General features: G+C 39.8%; 1 pseudogene; it reads left to right on the top strand.

Annotated features, from left to right (window-relative positions):
• The first annotated feature begins 7,096 nt into the window (after nt 1-7,096).
• Nucleotides 7,097-7,336, top strand: LOC110302612 (annotated as a pseudogene).
• The last annotated feature ends 11,018 nt before the right edge of the window (nt 7,337-18,354 follow it).

The raw sequence follows: 18,354 nt of genomic DNA, 5'->3' as shown, positions 1-18,354 counted from the left end.
TGGTACATTTACACAATGGAGTACTACTCAGCTATTAAAAAGAATGGATTTATGAAATTCCTAGCCAAATGGATGGACCTGGAGGGCATCATCCTGAGTGAGGTAACACAATCACAGGGCCAAAAATGGGAATGGGTGGTTAGGGAAGTGGGGGAGAGGGTATGGGGGACTTTTGGGAGAGCATTGGAAATGTAATTGAGGAAAATACGTAATTAAAAAAAAATAATAAAAAAAAAAGAAAGATGGCTGCCCCATAATGCTCATGCCTCCCAAGCGGTGCATGTTGGACACCTGGTTGATGAGAGTGGAAGGCAGCCCTCTGAAGATCTTGTAAGAAATTGGGCCATCAATTATGCAGTGGTGATGCCTAAGGAAAGACTAACGCTGGGGGAGTTTGAGGATGCTACCATTGTGCTGCAGTAAACTAAGCATCCATTGAACTAATTTCCATTGCCTGACAAGTGTTTGTAGTGAAACTATTAGCTAGACCATCTCCTGCCCTAGGACTCTGTGGACTCCAGAGGCTTCACCAGCATGTTTCTAAGAACATCCTGAATCCTATATATCCCATAACCATGTATGCTCTCTATACACTATCTGCAGTTCTTGTACTTCTGGTCATCATGGAGCCAGACACTGTAAAAAGTATCCATTGGGCCCAGGGCTCACTCTTTGGGGAAAGCCTCTATTCTGGCATATGGAATCCTCAAAGCCTGAATGTATTCAAGAGTGAGAAGGACACTTGGAACTATACAAGCCCTAACCTCAATGATCCCTAACTGGAAGTAATCTTAAATGATAGAGGCAGCTTCTGCTCATGAAAGTATATGGAGAGCTTTAGGGTAAGTATCATGGCTATCACTATGATGAAAGACACAAGCCTCCACCTCATCATAAAGTGAGAATAATGAGTCCACCTGTGGAAGGGTCAGCATGGGGTTCCAAACCATGATGATCCCCAACATGGCAATTCCTCTCTCTCTAATGTGGGCTCCATGTCTACAGGCCTGTCCTCGTTGTCATGGTTGTTTATGGCATGGACCACTTTGTGATTGAGGCTTTAATGCTCCTGCTTTTATTGCAATGGAGAGAAGGTGAAGTGTTTAGAAAGCAAGCCAGTATGCCACCGTGGGAGATGGCTAACAGCTACACCCAGAACCCAGCCATTACTCATCTCAACAAAAACAGTATTTTCCAAAAGATGATTGTTCCCTTCCTCAAGCACCTGACATTATTCCTGGCCAGAAATACTAGAGAGAAGACAAGTGCTGCAGGTGTGATGACTTCAGAGTCAGGGAGCATGCGGCCAGGAACCACATCCAGTGCTCCAGCAATAGACTGCACTTCAAAGCCCTTGAAGCTTACCCAGAACTCCTTGGAGATCAGGAGATCAGAGTGAATACCTCTGAAAGTATCCACACACAAGAGCAAGCACAGCTTCTTAGCTACTGATGTGGATTCCAGGAGTGATGCTCTAGAGCCTGGGCTTCCTGAAACATTACCATGTGGAAAACATAAATGATGGTCCCCTTACACCCCGAGGCATATCCTTTGTACATCTTTTGAACTACCTAGGTGCTGGGAAGGACCCACCCCTACTAGTAGGAACCATTTTTCTTTACTTTGTGCAGTTGCCTTTTGTTTAGGTGGGTAGGTGAGTTAGACGCACAGCTGCAGTCGTCTCACAGTCTTTTTCTTAATGTGTCCTTAGCAGAGGCTTGCCCCGGTAGAAATCCTGAAAGTCTGCAGGGAGAAGGGGAACAGTTACCTTCCAAGATACAAGCTTCACTTGAAAGAAGAATGTTGAACCTGTGATTTTTTTTCTTGTTTATGCATTTATGCTCTCAGTGTTTAGAAAAAAAAATAACTTAACTATTCTATTTTTATTGCAAGTATGCAAATTAACAAATTTGATCTTACTTAAATATTTGCCAATAATAAGGACTTCCATAGACATAGCTACTCTTTTCACTTCTATTTATAAGCATACTGTGACATACTCTCTTTGCAGACATGACTCACCACCAGAGCCCACTGTGGCATTGAAGAAGGACCCAGTGGTAGCATAGCAACAGCTGCAGCAGCATTGAGCCATCAGATAGTGATGTCTCTCCTTGCTATTCTTCTCACATGCCCAGAGAGACTAGTCAACCTTGACCTTAGAGAATCAATATATGTACATTCCCTGCTCTTACCTTTGCTGTGATGCTATAGAGCATAGAGATATCAATGGAACATCAGGCTGTATTGACCACTGTGCTTTAATTCTTGCAAACCTAGAACCATGATTCACCAGTTTTGATAATCACTTGGCAGAATTTTTCAAAATTTAGAACTGTACACCAAGAACCACAAGGAAGATATTTCCCCGTAGAGGTCCTCTCTAGGCTTGGCCTCCTTATGGCTAACCTGGGTTGCTGCTTGCTAACTTGGGCCCTGTGACATAACAAGGCTTCCTGGGAGATCAGAAGGCCACAGCACTTCAGGTGAGTATCTGCCAGCTTAACGTTCCAGGAATTCCTTCACACAGCCTTAAAATCAGGGGCTCTCAGTTTAAAAGAAGGTAAAAGCATCTATTCTCATGTTACAATTTTCAGTATAGTATACTACTTTTGGTTAAATTTATTTCCTTTTACTAAACTTATTCCAAAAACAATACTCTCTCTTCTGATTATGATGTTAGATATCAGGTAGTTTTCTTTGTCTCCAGTTTGGAGAGCTCCTTCTTAATATATATAAATAAATCTTATTTTTTAAGAAAAAAACTTGACTTTTTGAACAAGTATGTGCTGTATATACGACTATCCCTTACATCTCCCACCCTCCTTCCTCTTGCCACCCCCCTTCTGCTTAGTTAGTCCTGTGTCCCACTGGTCAGCTTGACTCCTACTTTCATGTCACATACACATACAGAATTTTATGTATCTATATAAAGTGTAAGAATCACAAATAAGAGAAAACATACAATATTTATCCTTATGAGAGTGCATGATTCATTTAACGTGATTATGTCCAGTTGCATCCAATTTCCGGCAAATGACATGGTTTTGTTTTCTTTATGGCTTGGGAAAAAATTCCATTGTGTATACACACCACACTTTCCTTGTCCACTATCCTGTTGCTGGACACCTGTGTTGGTTTCATGACTTCGCTGTTGTAATAAATAGTGATGGTCTCTGCGATGGTTTAGCTTGGAGTCCTTCAGATAAACACACAAAAGTGATACAGCTGTGTTGCAGATTTAGCGACTGTAGCTTCTTGAGTTTGTGTCTGGGTCGAGTGCTGTATTCCATTGATTTCTGTGTCTGTTTTGTGCCATGTCATGTTGCTTTCGTTACTAAGAATGTGTATCACTTGAAGTCAGGCGTGATGCAACCTCCAGTGTTATTTATTTTGCTGAGAATTGCTTTGACTATATGGGGTCCTTTGTGCTTCTAAATAAATTTTAAGGTTTTTTTTTTCTATTTCTGTGAAATGTGCCTTTGGGATTTTGATTGGGATCTAACTGAATCTGTGAATTGATTCGCCAGATTCATGGTGAATAAGATCTTTCTGGGATTTTTTTGTGTGTCTTTATTTTCAGATTTTTAGTTTTGATTGTAGATGTCTTTCACATTCTCAATTAGGTTTACTCCAAGGTCTTATTTATAGGTTATTGGAAGGGGATGGCTTTCCTAATTTCTTCTTGTTCTGCTCATCACTGAGGGAGGAAAGCTACTGATATCCATTGACTTTTCCTACCACTTTGGTCATGATGTTTAGCTTTAAGAGCTTTCGTGTGGCATATTTAGTGTCTCTTAGGTATACATTCATATCATATGCAAATAAGGATGCTCTGACATCTTTCTTCTCTATTTGTGTCCTTGCTCTTTCCTCTTTGTTGTATTGTTCTACCCAAGATGTCAAGAGTTATGCAGACTCAACATAGAGAAAGTAGGGCTGGAGAGATGACCTGTGACAAAGGGCAATTGCTGCCCTTGCAGTGGAACCATATTTGATTCCCAGCTCCCATATGGTGACCCACAGACATAAATAATTCCAGTTCCAGAAAAACATCTCCATCTTCTGACCTCCACAGACACTAGGTACATATATGGTTTATAAAAAAAAAAATACTCATACACAAAAAATAAAATAAATCTAAAAAGAATCTTAAGAGTGGGAAAAGTCTTCTCTTGTTCCTAATCTTAGTGGAAAGACATTGAGATTTTCTGCATTCCATTTCACCTGGGCTGTAGGTTTGTTTGAATACAGGGTCCATTAGAGTTACATCCCTTCTGTTCCTAATCCCTTTAAGTTCTTATCAGGAAGGGATAGTAGATTTTTTTTCAAAAGTTCTTTCAAATCTATTGAGGCAATTATATCATTTTTTCCTTGAGCCCACTTATGTGATTATATTTCTTAATTAATTAAGTCCATTTATTAACTTGCATATATTAAACCATCTCTAAATATCTGGAGTGAAGCCAACTTGACAATAGTTAATGGCCTTTTTGGTGCATACTTAAATTTGGATTACAAATATTTTATTAAAAATTTTACATCTACATTCATCATGGAGCTTGCGCTACAATTTTCTTTTCTGTTGTCTTTCTCTAATTTGGGTATTGATGTCATGCTGGCTTTGTAAAAGGAGTTTGATGATATACCTTCTTTCTTTATTTTATGTAACAGGTTGAGAAGGATTTTGGTGTTAGTATGGTAGGTCTGCTAGAATACAGAAGTGAATCTGTCTCGGCTTATGACATTTTTTTATTGTTGTTTCAATATCACTGGTTGTTGTATATCTGTTTAAATTGTTTATTATATAGCAGGTATGATGGATAGTTTTATGCCAACTTGACACAAGATAGAGTTATCTGAAAGAAGTGAACCTCAGCTGAGAAAAAGCCTCCATAAGATCAGGCTGTAAGGTATTTTCTTAATGATTGATTGGGGAGGACACCATTGCGAGTGGTGCCATTCCCAGGCTGATGGTCCTAGGTTCTATGTGAAAGAAGGCTGATCAAGCCATGCAAGCTAACCAGTAAGCAACACTTCTCCCTGCCCCCACGCCCCATGGCCTCTGCACCAGCATCTGCCTCCAGGTTCCTGCCCTGTTTGAGTTTCTGTCCTGACTTCCTTCCATGATAAACAGTACTGTGGAAGTGCAAACCAAATAAACCCTTCCCTCCCCAAATTGCTTTTTGAAATAACATTTCATCACAGCAATAGGAAACCTAACTAAGACTATAAGTCACATGCAATTAGAAATTCACCCATTTCTTTTAGAATTTCCAATTTAGTAGAAGGTCTTTATAGTATATCCTAATGATTCCCTGAGTTAAGTTGGTATTATAAATAAGCAAAGGGCATTGTGTCCCTTTTCTTTTTCTAATTTTATTAGTATGGATCTTTTCTCTCCTTTTGATTAATTTGGCTCAGGGTTTGTTGATCTTGTTATCTATTTGAAGAACCAATTTTTGCTTCACTGATTGTTTAGGGGTTTTGTCGTTTTTATTAATTTCTGCCCATATCTTAGTTATTTCTTACCACTACCAGTTTTTCCATTAATGTGGAGCTTTGTTTTATAAAATGGAACATCTCATATTTGGTCTGTATATTTGGAATTATAATGTACACTTGATGGGTAGTTCTTTTCCTGTTTTTTTAAACCAATCTACTAGTATGTTTCTTTTGTTGAGGAATTGTGATATTTAATATTCAAATTTATGATTCTTTTGTATGTGTACTTGATGTTTTGCTCTCCATCATTTGTTTAATTATTATATTATTGTTATTTTCTATAGCCTTAGGGATTCTTTTCAGTATTTTCTAAATTAGTGGTTATGAATTCTTTTAGACTGTTTCTACCACAGAAATCTTTTCCTTCTTCCATTATGACTGACAGTTTTGCTGGGTATAGTAGTTAGCATTTGCTGTATAGTAGTTGAGTTAGCATTTTTCAGAGCTTGAATTATGTGTAAAAGTAGTGTTTTAATTCTGATGGGTCTACCTTTATATGTAAGTTGTGTTTCTGTCTTACAGTTTTCAATTTTTTCCTTTGTTCTGTAGAGTTGGTTCTTTGACTGTAATATGACATAGGGAATTTCTTGTATTGTCTTCCCTATTTAATGTTCTAAATGCCTCCTATACCTGACCAAGCATCTCTTCCCCCAGAAATGGGAAAATTTCTGCTCTGATTTTATCTAAAGTGTTTCTGATGCTTTTAGCATAAAAGCACTTTTATGCCAGTGGTTCATAGGTGTGTTATTTTCAGAGTGCCCAATAGATCTAATGTGTTCCATTTGTATATTTTTATTCATTTGTCATTTTCACTGAATGTTCCAAATTTTCTACCTCATTTTTAACCTCTGATAGTCTTTGCTCTATGTGTGCCACTCTGATGAGACTTTCCATAGAACATTGTATTTTACTTATTGAATTTTTAACCTTCCCATGTTTCTGGGGATTTGCTTATATTTCTATCTCTTTATTGAATTCCATTTCCACATCTTATATTGATATTCTTATTTCTATAAACTGTTTGTATTCTACAGTTCATGAAGTTTCTGTCTGTAATTTCTTTGGACATGTAGGGGGAAGTCTGCTGACACTGGCTCTGAGTTTTCCAATTGTGGAGTTGTATCTCTTTCTATCAGTGCTGCTACAGCCCCGAGTCTGCCTCTTTTTCCATGTTTAATATGTGTTAAGTTTAGATGGAAATGTTTCTAAGCCTCTCTGGATCTGACAGTCTCCTTTCTCACTGGAAATAAAGACAAAGTCGAGAAGCAGCCCGGGGACCCGGAGTGGCAAAGCCCCCAACCGCAGTGGGAACGCCAGGGAGCCGCAGGATTCTACATCTAAAGAAGACAGGACTTTGTGCCTGCCTGCCCAAGCCCCTAGCCCATGATCTTAGTGGCCCCATCAGTCAGAGACTCCGACCTTCACCAAATGGCCACTTGTTGGTCTTTAGAATTTCTATCTTTTCCCAGCCCATCCGGTTGAGTGAACCCAGGGTGTTGTTACACCTGAGTGTGAGAACTGGTTGGTTAGCAACAAACACGAGCCCCCTGGGGCCTCTGGCAGCGGTCAGAAGCTGCAACCATCAGGAAAAATGAGTGAGTTTTGGAACAAACTGGTCTGCTGCGTGGTCGAGAAGCTTCAGCCAAAGAAAAAGAGAAGATGGACTGACCGAACCATGACTGGGGAGCCAATGAGCTTTGTCCACCTGACTCACATCGGCTTTGCGGAGATGGGGGCTGAAGATGGACTTGCCATGACAGATGCAGTTCAGGAGCAGATGAGATCCAAGAGAAACCGTGACAGACCGTGGAGCAATTCTAGGGCCTTGTAGCTCCCATGGGATTGGTTCTACAGTCTTGGAGTTCCCATTCTGTGTCCAGCCCAGAAGAAATGCCATCACCAGACCCCTTCAACCGGTGACCCAAGCCCCCCCCCCAAGTGCCTCAAAAGGAGTGGGAGCTGGTCTCCCTCTACTCCCTCTGACCTCTACCCCTCCTGGAGATGGGGGTCAAGGCAGCAGGACTGACCAAGTGACTACTGGTGGGCCAGAGGAGCTCAGATGAAGCCCTGCACACCCTCGATCTGAGATGGGGATTCTCTGGGAACCTGAACTAGATTCCCTGCTCCTGAATGAAGGCCGGGTACCGCCTGTTTAAACTTCTTGCCTTTATTCTCTAATCGAGGCAGGCAGGAGTGGGAGCCACAGCTGAACCTCGACTTTGCTACAATTCTCCCTGCTTCCCTGCCCTCTTTTTCCTTCTGGAATGAACAATGCAGAGGTGATGGGGCTGGGGTACCACTGCCCAGTCCGCTCTTGATTTCAGACCTTAAGGTCACAGCCCAGCCATGTCTCTCCCCTGGCAACAGGGTCTTGTTCCAGTTAGGCCTCTTATCCCATGCTTCTATAGTATTAATAGCTTCCCAGAAATATTTTTAAAATTAAAATTTTAATTTGAGTTCTTTTAATTACCCCATCCTGCTATCTCTGTCCTTTCCCTGTCCCTTTAAGAAACCTTAGGTTTCCCATTGAGTAAGAGTTAAGGGGTAGATCTTAATTTGACCACAGTCCATTTAACATTTGGAGTCCTGGCCTTCCCTCTGTCAGCCTCCCTGCTGGTCCAGGTGAAAGGAAGAGGAAGGTTCCAGATAAAAAGTCAGGATGTAGCAAAATTAGCTGTATCTCAGGGTAGACTTCCTGTGAGAGTGATGAGGTAAATAGATTGAAAGCGCTTTTTGGAGCACAGGCTCTAAGATCCTTTATGGAAGTGTGGCTTTTCAACTTGAACACTTGAAAATAGTTTGGACAGTTTGGGCTGCACAGTTCTTTGTAATGGGGAGGGCTGTTCTGCACAAACTACAGCATCTCTGCTCCCCCACCCCAGTGTGGCAACCAAAATATCTCCAGAAATTGGCAAATGTCTCCCAGGGATGATGTTACCCACAGTTGAGAGTCACAGCTTGAGAGTCAAGGTATGTTTTCCTTAAGTGATTTCCATACGGCCCCCCACCCCCAGTCTGGTGATTCACCTTGAGCCATGCGTGAGCTAGCACCCTCATAGCTCAGCAGAGCTGCACATCCTTAGTTCAAATGCGTTGCTTGTACTCAAGTCTCTGTTCTTGATCTCTGCAAGAGGACCTTTCACTGGAACGGGGTATGCTGGATGAGAGGACAGTTACGCTGTCCATATTCGCCTCACTGCTCTAGTCTTTGAACCCAGCATAAGACTCAGGGACTTTGGAAGTTCAGGTGTCACCATGTGGCTTTAGGTGGGAAAGCACTGTAGGAACAGAGTTTGTAGACCCTTTGTTTTCTCAGGTGTTGTCGTTCTGGCCCTTTCTTTGCAGGCTGATTGGAAAGGCAGAACAAGACAGACAAGCTCCTGCCTGTTCCTAGAAAAGAGGGCTGGGGTCTCATTAGCTCTGTTATAGGAAGCTTGTTATGTGGTAATGAGACAGGGTTTTGGAAACTGATCCACTCCTGATGACTCCATCCATCCCATTATCCCTTGCCTAGTGACTGAGACTTTCATTTGTCCAAAGCTCTGTGTTCCATATGGCATTTCAGGCTCAAAGACTGGTCATGGATGTCCATTTGGAGTTTGGCTCCTTGTGGTTCAGGCCTGCCTCCTTCAAGAGAGTTTACCTTGTGGCCCTAGAGGAGCTTACAGGCACAAAGGACCTGTGCCCCCTGGCAGCATGTTCCCAGGAAGGCCATGAACGTCAGGTCACAGTAGCCAAAGGTTGGTCACTGTGTGGGGTTAACTGGAGAGGACACGGTGTGGGTGATAATAAAGACAAAGTCCCCAATTTTCCTTAGCTATTTAAGCTAAAAGTATTCATGCCATCCATCTCTTCTTATAGCTGTTATCCAGCTTTGCCCAGAAGACTCTGGCAGATCATATCTATGTGTCAGCCCCTATCTTCTGAGGGGGTAATTATTCTTTCTTTAAGGTACCATTTATTGTACTAAGGGAAGATGACGAAACTAAATGTATTGCTTAGTTTCCTGTTGCTGTGATAAAACACCATGATCAAGGCAACTTATACGAGGAAGAGTTTGTTTTGACTCATGAATCCAGAGGGCTAGAGTCCATAATAGCAGGGTAGAGGCAGCAAGCAGCAACCATGACAGCAGGAGCAAGCATCTGAGTGCCCACATTCTGAACCACAAGAATGAAGCAGAGAGAAACTGGAAATGGCAAAGATCTTTAAACTCTGAAGGCCCTCCTCCTCCAGTAACATAGTATATCCAATAAGACATACATCCTGAAACCTCCCAAACAACTCCACCAACTAAACCAAGTGTTCAAATACAGGAGTCTATAGAAGACAATCTCGTTCAAACCACAACACTATAGGAAAAAAAGGAATAACTATAAAGTAGAAATATAGAGTTTAGAGTTAATTGTAATTTTAGGGAGTAATGTATAAAAATTGACTTTATCTAAATGATTTGAAACATTTAATTCATAATTTGTCAAGACATTCTCAGGGTTAGTAAAATAATCTCAGCAATACATAACTCTGAGTGATGACTTGTTTCTCAGAATTAGAAGTAACAGGTTTATTCTTTAAGGAGACCTTTATCAGAGCTGACATCAAGGGACAGACTATCTTCCAGGCCTTATGCTACAAAGAACAAATGACAGATATGTCCACATAGTAGCCAACATTTCAGAGCTGTAATATACAGGCATAGTCATGAATATTGTCAAGATTTGCAATAATGTCAGTGCTCAGGGTAATGTCGTCATACTTAATCAACTTGTCAGCCATCAGATTAACACTAGCAAGTACAGTAGAAACAAATGACCAAGTGGTTAGTGCTCTGTATCTGAATGTTCAATCCAGGTAATGTAGATGATGAAAATCAAAGTTTACAATCATTCTATTAAATCAGAGAACATTAGACTACAGTAACAAATAACCTCCAGATCTCTGAGGAATAAAGATGTTATTTCTCTCTAAACCCATTATAAACTGAGAGGAAGCTCAGTGCATCATAGAAAAGTTCAGAGACCTCTCACAAAGACAGAGGTTATAAGCCATAATACCAGAGGGAAAAAGAGAGTTTGCAAGCCTTTGGGGTCTTTGCGCTCACACCTGAGTGTTACATAGCAGAGGTGGCATAGTCAGCTTTGCTCCCCATATACTTTATATATTTGTCACATGACCTACTTAAGTAAAATGAGCTATTCATTATATAACTACATAATATCTTACTATATAATCACAGTGTTACTTTAGATTTCCCTAGTAATTAAAGGTTGTCAACACATTTTCCAGCAAGTTTATTGATAAATCTTTCCTGATAAGCTGCTCAAAATGATTGTAGCTTTCACTTTTACTGGTAGGTTCGACTTACTGTAACATACTAGACTAGACTAGACTAGACTAGACTAGACTAGACTAGACTAGACTAGACTAGACTAGACTATATATGTTCTAGATACAAGTTCCTTGTGGAAAATGTGTTTTGTCAATACTTCACAAGTCTGCCTTAGCAGACTCACCTGTGTCCACTTCAGGAAAGCACCCTGTCACATGTTTGCCCCAGCAAAACACCCTCCCACACAACTGACTTTCCAAAGAACCCTTAAGTTTCCACTTCAACATATGCATGTATGAAATTCTCAAACAATAAAAAATCAGACGTGTAGCTTTTGACATGCACTTCTAGTCTCCATCAAGAATAAAACTATACTAACTGCAATTGATCCACATAGGCCATAGACCTCACAATTTACTATTCTGCAGTTTGCCTTAAATGTTTGTATGTGTTACAGAAAGAAAGTAGTGTATGTCTTTCAAGCTTATCCTAATGTTCATTGTTTCTTGCACTGTTCAAATTTCTCTGCAGCTCCAAGTCTCAATCCCACATTTGTCTTCAGGCCTAAGCATGTCCTTCAACCTTATTTGCAGTGCAGATCTGCCAAGGGTAAATCTGTTAGATTAGTTTTGATTGGAAGTATATTATTTTCACTTTCACTTTTCAGGGTACTTTCACTGGATACAAAATGCCTCGTTAACAAGCTTCTGTCTTTGGTTTGCTTCTGAACACGCTGCCTTCCTGTCAACTATTCTGACTTGCTTCTGATCACAATTAACTCTAAACCCCTCATTGTTAACTGCCCATAAGTCAACTTTCTCAAATTGTCTTATTTTGAGATTGTATTGTATTGCATCCTCTACACCTTTTATTTCAGCAGTTTGCCTGAGATACCCAAAGGTTTTTGGTTTTGCTTTTGTATTTGTTTTCCTGTCTTTTTTCTATGTTTGAGATGGGATATCACTGTCACCCAAGCTGGTCTCAAACTTATGCAAGAGTGATCTTCCTGCCACACCTCTCAAGCACGTGTGGCCACATGTATCAATCACTGTATGTGGTTAAAACATACTTGTCCTTGGAACTTTCTGAGTTTCTTGAACTTACCAGTTTATGTTTTTTACCATTTTAGGGGAAAAAATCATAACGGTCTCAAATACTTTTTCTTCTTCATTTATTTTTTTTCCTTTTGCAATACAGACTATATTCACTTTGAAATGGTAAACTCTTCAATGCCTCCCTACAACTCACTAAAGCTGTAAGGTTTTTGTGAGATTGTTTTTAAATGACTGCCCTGCTCTGTTGATTGCTGGTCATGTTCACTGACTCCTTCTTTTGCAATTCATAATCTTAAATTAATCATTATCTATTTCATATATGTTATATCAGATAACAAAATTCCATCTTTACATTTTTATTTGCTCCCTTTTTCTGGTCTCCATTTCTCTTGAGATTACTCATCTGTTCAATCATAGTGAAACATATTTCTTTCTGCCCATAAAAATACATGCAATCGCTTCAAAATATCTTTCTGTTAATTCTGAAACCTAAGTCATCTTATTTTCTTGTTCTTCCATGTGTCTTCAGTTGGTTTCTGTCCTGTGGACATTGTTTATAATAATCATCTTTCACTTTTCTGACTTACTATGAAGACCTCAGAGTTGAATTCTCAGCCACCTCTGATCAGTCTTTCTGGCCATCAATATTGGGGCTGGCTTATTAATTCCTGGCCATCCTTTTCTCCTTGAACAAATTTTTCCAATTATTTATAGGTTTGGAGCTCCATATATTTGTTGTATTTAAAATATTTCACAGAATGAGCTTCAGTGTTAAAACCAATGGGGAAAAAAGTATAAAACCACCCGAACTAAAACTTCTGCTTTAATGTCCTCATTTGTATTCTTGGCTGACTCTGGTCATAAGAAAGTTGCTTTCCTGACCTCTGTCAGTCAGCTCTTTTGGGAGAATGTTCAGGAAAGCACTGTATGGTGGTTGTGAATGCCTCCCAAGCCCTGCCACTGTAGACACAGCCATGTGAAGACATTTCCTGCATGATCAGAAAACTGCTGTTGAAGACACTGCCTGCTATGTTCTTCAATAATAAAGTTGGAGAACTCCGTGTTTTCTTTTCATTGCTACCTGGGGAGTTTCTGTGAGAGTCAACTTCAGAAAAAAAACAGGTTTTCATCAAGTAGAAACTGTGTTTTCCTTGCCAGGAATCTTAATGCATACAACACCAAAATTGGATCTAAAGATAAATGCAGGGTCCAGCTCCACAAGACTCTATCTAAACATTCTCTATTTATCATGGGCTTCCAGTGTTGCTGCAGAGTGGTTTTGGCCACTTGAGAGTAGGATCTGGGAATCGAACTCAACTTTTAAGAGAACTAATATATGGAAAGTCTTAGCTTTGTAGAAATTCGGCATTCAACGTGATCATCATACAATGAAACCATAGTATTAAGAGAAATGTGAGCACAACAAAAACTGATTTATAAACCCTTTGCTGGGACTTGGAAGCTGAATGTTACCATTGGATAACTAATCAGAAATGATGTAATGAGGTTTCCTGTCCAGTGAGTTAAAAAAAAATTTAACAAATCTGCTCATGTGAAAATCTACTAAAAAAATGAGAATCCATCAAATAAAAGCACAAAATATATATATAATAGGCTACTTCATAAAACAGTAAGACATAATAGTAAATAAACTTTCTCTGTAATTGCAGTAATAAAAATATTAATTTAACTAATTATGAAGTCAGAAGCTTTGAGAAATAGAAGGACATGACCTGCAGCATGGACTCTATCATTTACTAGGCAGGTGAATTTTAGCCCATTTTTTTGCACAGCTTCTCTGTCTGGCATTTGTAGTGACTAGTACCACTACATGGTAGAGTGGTTAAAATGTTGAGATGACATGACACATGAAATCGTTTAGTCCAATGGCCAGAATTTGATGTGTGTTTAATAAATGGTTTTTTTCAAAGGGCTATATCTATCACTAAAAGATTGCTAGGGAATTCCAGGCTATTTATTTTCGTCTTGAACCCATAACTTCTTATGTTTGGTAACTGGCCCAGATAGGAATATTGTTTCCATATTTCACTCAGATGTGAGTCATAAAAGCATGGACCAGTGGCACTGAGTATTGCAAGAAGTGAATACTCATGGAAGAGAAAAAATCATAAAATACCTGCTCAAACAAAAATGAGGCAAGAATAATCATGAGGACACAACAGACATTTACATAATACTTTGATAGTATGTGATTATTTTATAAACATTTGGAAGATACATGAGATTCTATAACACCGTGTACTTCAGCTGCCTATGCAGTTGAAATTATTCTTTGAAAATGGAAGTTATGAGATTTTATTTCTATATACGTTTCTCCTCATTTCTGGAAACCTACCATTGCCAACATACATACAGACAAACATGTAAACACCACACACACACACATGCACTCATACAGATGTACAGAAATACACACGTGCTCACATACGTCCATGCACACACACATGCATGCACATGTACACATACTCACACACACATAACACCCAAACAAGGGAATTTGTATCATGGAAGCTCAGGATGCTTGTGGCTGTTGGTAAAACTATCTAATAGGAAAAGCACTACAATGACTAATTTTTCTTACAGGATAATGTCTTAGCAGGCACCTTCAATTTTATCAATCATCTTTTTCCTGAATAAAGATAATGTTATTTGTTAAAAATTTTAAAAAACTGAAAAAGGAAGGGGTGATGTTAACCACACAGTCTGGATTTTGCTTTAAATGGATATGATAGATTTTACTGAACGTCATTCACACAAACCTCTCACTTAGGCACTGTACACAAGTCCTACAGGCAGGTGATAGGTCTGTACAAGAGACAATAATTTTATAATTTTCAGAATAGTGTACTGTCTAGCATTTACTAAGTGCCTACTACAAACAACATAGTATAATAGTATAATGCCCATAATAACTTTAGAACAAAATCATCATCTTTATTTTATGTTTAATAAATGAACAGAGAGATCAAGTAAGCTATTCAAGATTATGTGGAGAATCTTCTGTGGGAGAGTCAAGATTATCTGAAGAAAGTCAGGCTTCCTGTGCTGTGCTTTTCCCCTCTTCCAGTTTGTACAGATATTATACTCTCAAGATGTTATAATATGCCTTTATCTAAGGTATTTATATTTTGGGGACTCTAGTGAACAGTGTGATGATAAACTCTGAATATATGCATTAATACTAAAACCAAGGCACTGTGGGTTATATAATTAAAACAGAAAATACTTTGAGAAGGGAAACACGGCTCTCTCCGGCTGAAGCCAAGGACTCTGTGGCACCACAGAGAACTAGGCACCAACAGGCATGCTGGGCCACAGGCACATGCTGACTCAGTCAGAGTGATCTTGTAATACGTGATCTTGGTAAAGCTCTTGGACCAGATAAGAGGGCAGAAAGAGCTTAAAGTGGGTGTGTGACAATGATGAGGGGACAGTAGTAGAATGCTCTTTTAAATGATTTACCATGGCTGAGACAGAGAAAGAGTTTGTAAGCAGCTCTGTTTATCAGTGAGTGCTTTTGTTAGTGGGGTTAATTTGGTGGCAGGCTGAGGAAAATATAGGAGATGAGAGTGAAGAGCCAAACAATAGATTGTCATCGAAAGAAAGCCACTAGCTTAATGGAATGCAGATGCACTGGACAGAAGTAATTTGGAAGCAAAGAGGAGAAAGAACACTTTCCAGTTGGTCTGATTTGTCTCAAGTGTGAGCCAGGATTACTTTGTGAGAGTCAGCTTGATAGGTGGAGACAATAGGAGGAAAAAAAGGTACAAGCAGGTCAGCCCTCCCTGAGAAAGGAACACTGCGACTGCTGGACAGAGCTAGAAGCCAGTTCAAAGTATTCCAGCTTCAAAGAGAAGCCAGTTGTCCTGGCTCTAGGGTTTTCTCAGCACTGTTTCCTTGTTCTGGAGATGGTGAAAGCAGGAGACATAACAGCTCAGAAGGTGCCAGTGCCCCTCATGCATTTACCAGATGCCATCCTCTCTTTTTTTCACATAATGATGTTAAAGAACCTCTGACTGGAAGGGCGAATTTCAGACATGGAAAATAGGGGAGAGAGTTGGATGGTTCTCCAACCAGGTGGCTATGATTTTAAGTCATCCCTGAGATGGAGAGGGAAATTAGCAGATAGCGATCAAGTCAAGGACCTAGAAGTGACTTAGAGACAGTTGTGGGACAATAGACACCAGGGAAAACACTAGATTTATTACTCCAAAAAAGAGACAATTTCATTAAGAACAGCCAGGAGAGATGTTGAACACAAGAGAGTGTCCTGGGCTTGGCTGAGGAGTTGCAAAGAGTACCTAAGAAGCTTAGGGGAAAGGAAGGAAGGAGGTTGAACTCAGTTTAGCAAAAGCCAGAGGAATGTAGGAAGGGTATCATAGGTAATAATGTTCAAGGAAGATGCTTGGAAATTTGGGATAAACTAAGCCAATATAAAGCACAGTTCAGCTATATCAGTTAAGTCCTCACAGGACTCCTAATAAAACTAACAACTAGCATGCTAGGATGCTCAGCTTGGTGGCTCTAAGTCAGATTCCACAAGGAAAACAAGGATAATTTTAGGTATCTTTATCAGGAAGAGAATTTTGGATCATTTAAAGACTAAAAGAATCTTGCAAAGTATAGGATATATAGAAATTGCAGACAGGAAAAGAATAATTCTTTTCCCATCACCCATCACCCACCACTTTCTCAGTCAAGAGAATCCCCGTGTGTCTCCTGGGCTCCTAGGTCTGGTCACTGTCTCTCACTGACTGTCTCACCACTTAACATAAGTGATGGGGGAGTCTGTGAGATGTAGATAAGTGAAAGAGGAAGATACTGAATTATCTTCAAGATATCAAATACCACCAATTTTGTATGTATTCATATTCTCCCCCTCTCCCCCTCCCCTTCCTCCTTCCTCCTTCCTCTTCCTCTCCCCTCTTCTTCCTTCTCTCCCTCCTCCCCCCCCCCACACACACACATATTAGCCATCATCTTATTAGTTTTCAGGTACCTGTTCTCACATTTTCTTGACTGCTGCCTCTCACTCTTAAGTTTCACACTTGGTACCTATGCCTTCCTAAAGTCAACCTCTTCTATAAGTTTCCCTCACATCTCTTCAAGAAGCTGAGTTGTGACCTTCCCCCAGAGCATCTCTTTATTAAAATGTATGTAACTCTTCATTAGCTTAACATCTTTGCTATTAATAGTCTCCACAAACCTAGGACATTTTTGAAACAGAGACTATATCATCTTAGATATTTGTGTGCATGCCTGTGTGTGTGCGTGTGATTTCAGAACCTTTTATTCTGTAAGTTTCCAACAGTTATGGAGGAGGAAGAGGAATGGAGGAAGGAGAGAATGTATGAGAATGGTAGTGCTAAGCCTTCAGTTTTATCTTGTAATTAGAGTTTGATTGATATCTGGAACACATCTTCTTCTTTTTGTAAAGAAAATCCTGGTATATTTATTTAAAGTGGTTTTGTTTATATGCCCACTAACATAAAACTAAGCTGAAAACATATACCTCCTAGAAGAAAAATTGGCATCTATTCCCCGCTTGAAAAAATAACTTTACAAATTTTAACCTTTGAAAGTTGAGATATCAAATTAGTAGGATAAAATAAATTCACTATTTATAGTCTCCTTGCTGCTCTATCTATGTGAAAAGAAAAGTCACATTATCAAATACAATGAATCTGTGTTTTTCCCAAGCCCGTGTATAAAGTTCCAAAGAAAAAGCATTTATGGGCCCAGCACTCGAGAGGCAGAGGCAGGCGGATTTCTGAGTTCGAGGCTAACCTGGTCTGCAAAGTGAGTTCCAGGACAGTCAGAGCTATACAGAGAAACCCTGTCACGAAAACCAAAAAAAAAAAAAAAAAAAAAAAGCATTTATAGCTGATAGTAAAATTTAATGTAACAAGTTTCTAGGGGCTGCCAAAACAAACCATGTAGTGGGTGGCTTAAACGGCACATTATTTAACTATTTTCTCAGTCTAAAAGTTGAAGCCAAAGGTTGGATTTCAAAACAGCCAGGCTCGGAGGGAGAACCTCTTGCTGCCTTCAGGTGTTTTCTTTGCATCTTGACCTCTCCTTTTAAAGCCATCAATTTCATCCTGAAGATCCATCACACCCACATAACACCACCTGAATCAAACAGCTTGCCAAATGCCCCCTCATACGCAAGCAACACAAGGTCAAGACTCAGGGTTTCCAGTCACAAAAGAACACACATGATATGCACTCACTGATAAGTGGATATTAGCCCAGAAGCTCAGAATACCCAAGATACAATTTGCAAAACCATGAAACTCAAGAAGAAGAAAGACCAAAGTGTGGATACTTTGATCCTTCTTAGAAAGTGGGGGGGGGGGAGTACCCATGGAAGGAGTTACAGAGACAAAGTTCAGAGTAGAGACTAAAGGAATGACCATCCAGAGACTGCCCCACCTGGGGATC

Source organism: Mus caroli, chromosome 9 (genome assembly GCF_900094665.2).
Source record: "Mus caroli chromosome 9, CAROLI_EIJ_v1.1, whole genome shotgun sequence".
Lineage (NCBI taxonomy): Eukaryota > Metazoa > Chordata > Mammalia > Rodentia > Muridae > Mus > Mus caroli.
The sequence above is the reverse complement of the archived record's forward strand: the minus strand, read 5'-3'. Positions and strand labels throughout refer to the sequence as shown.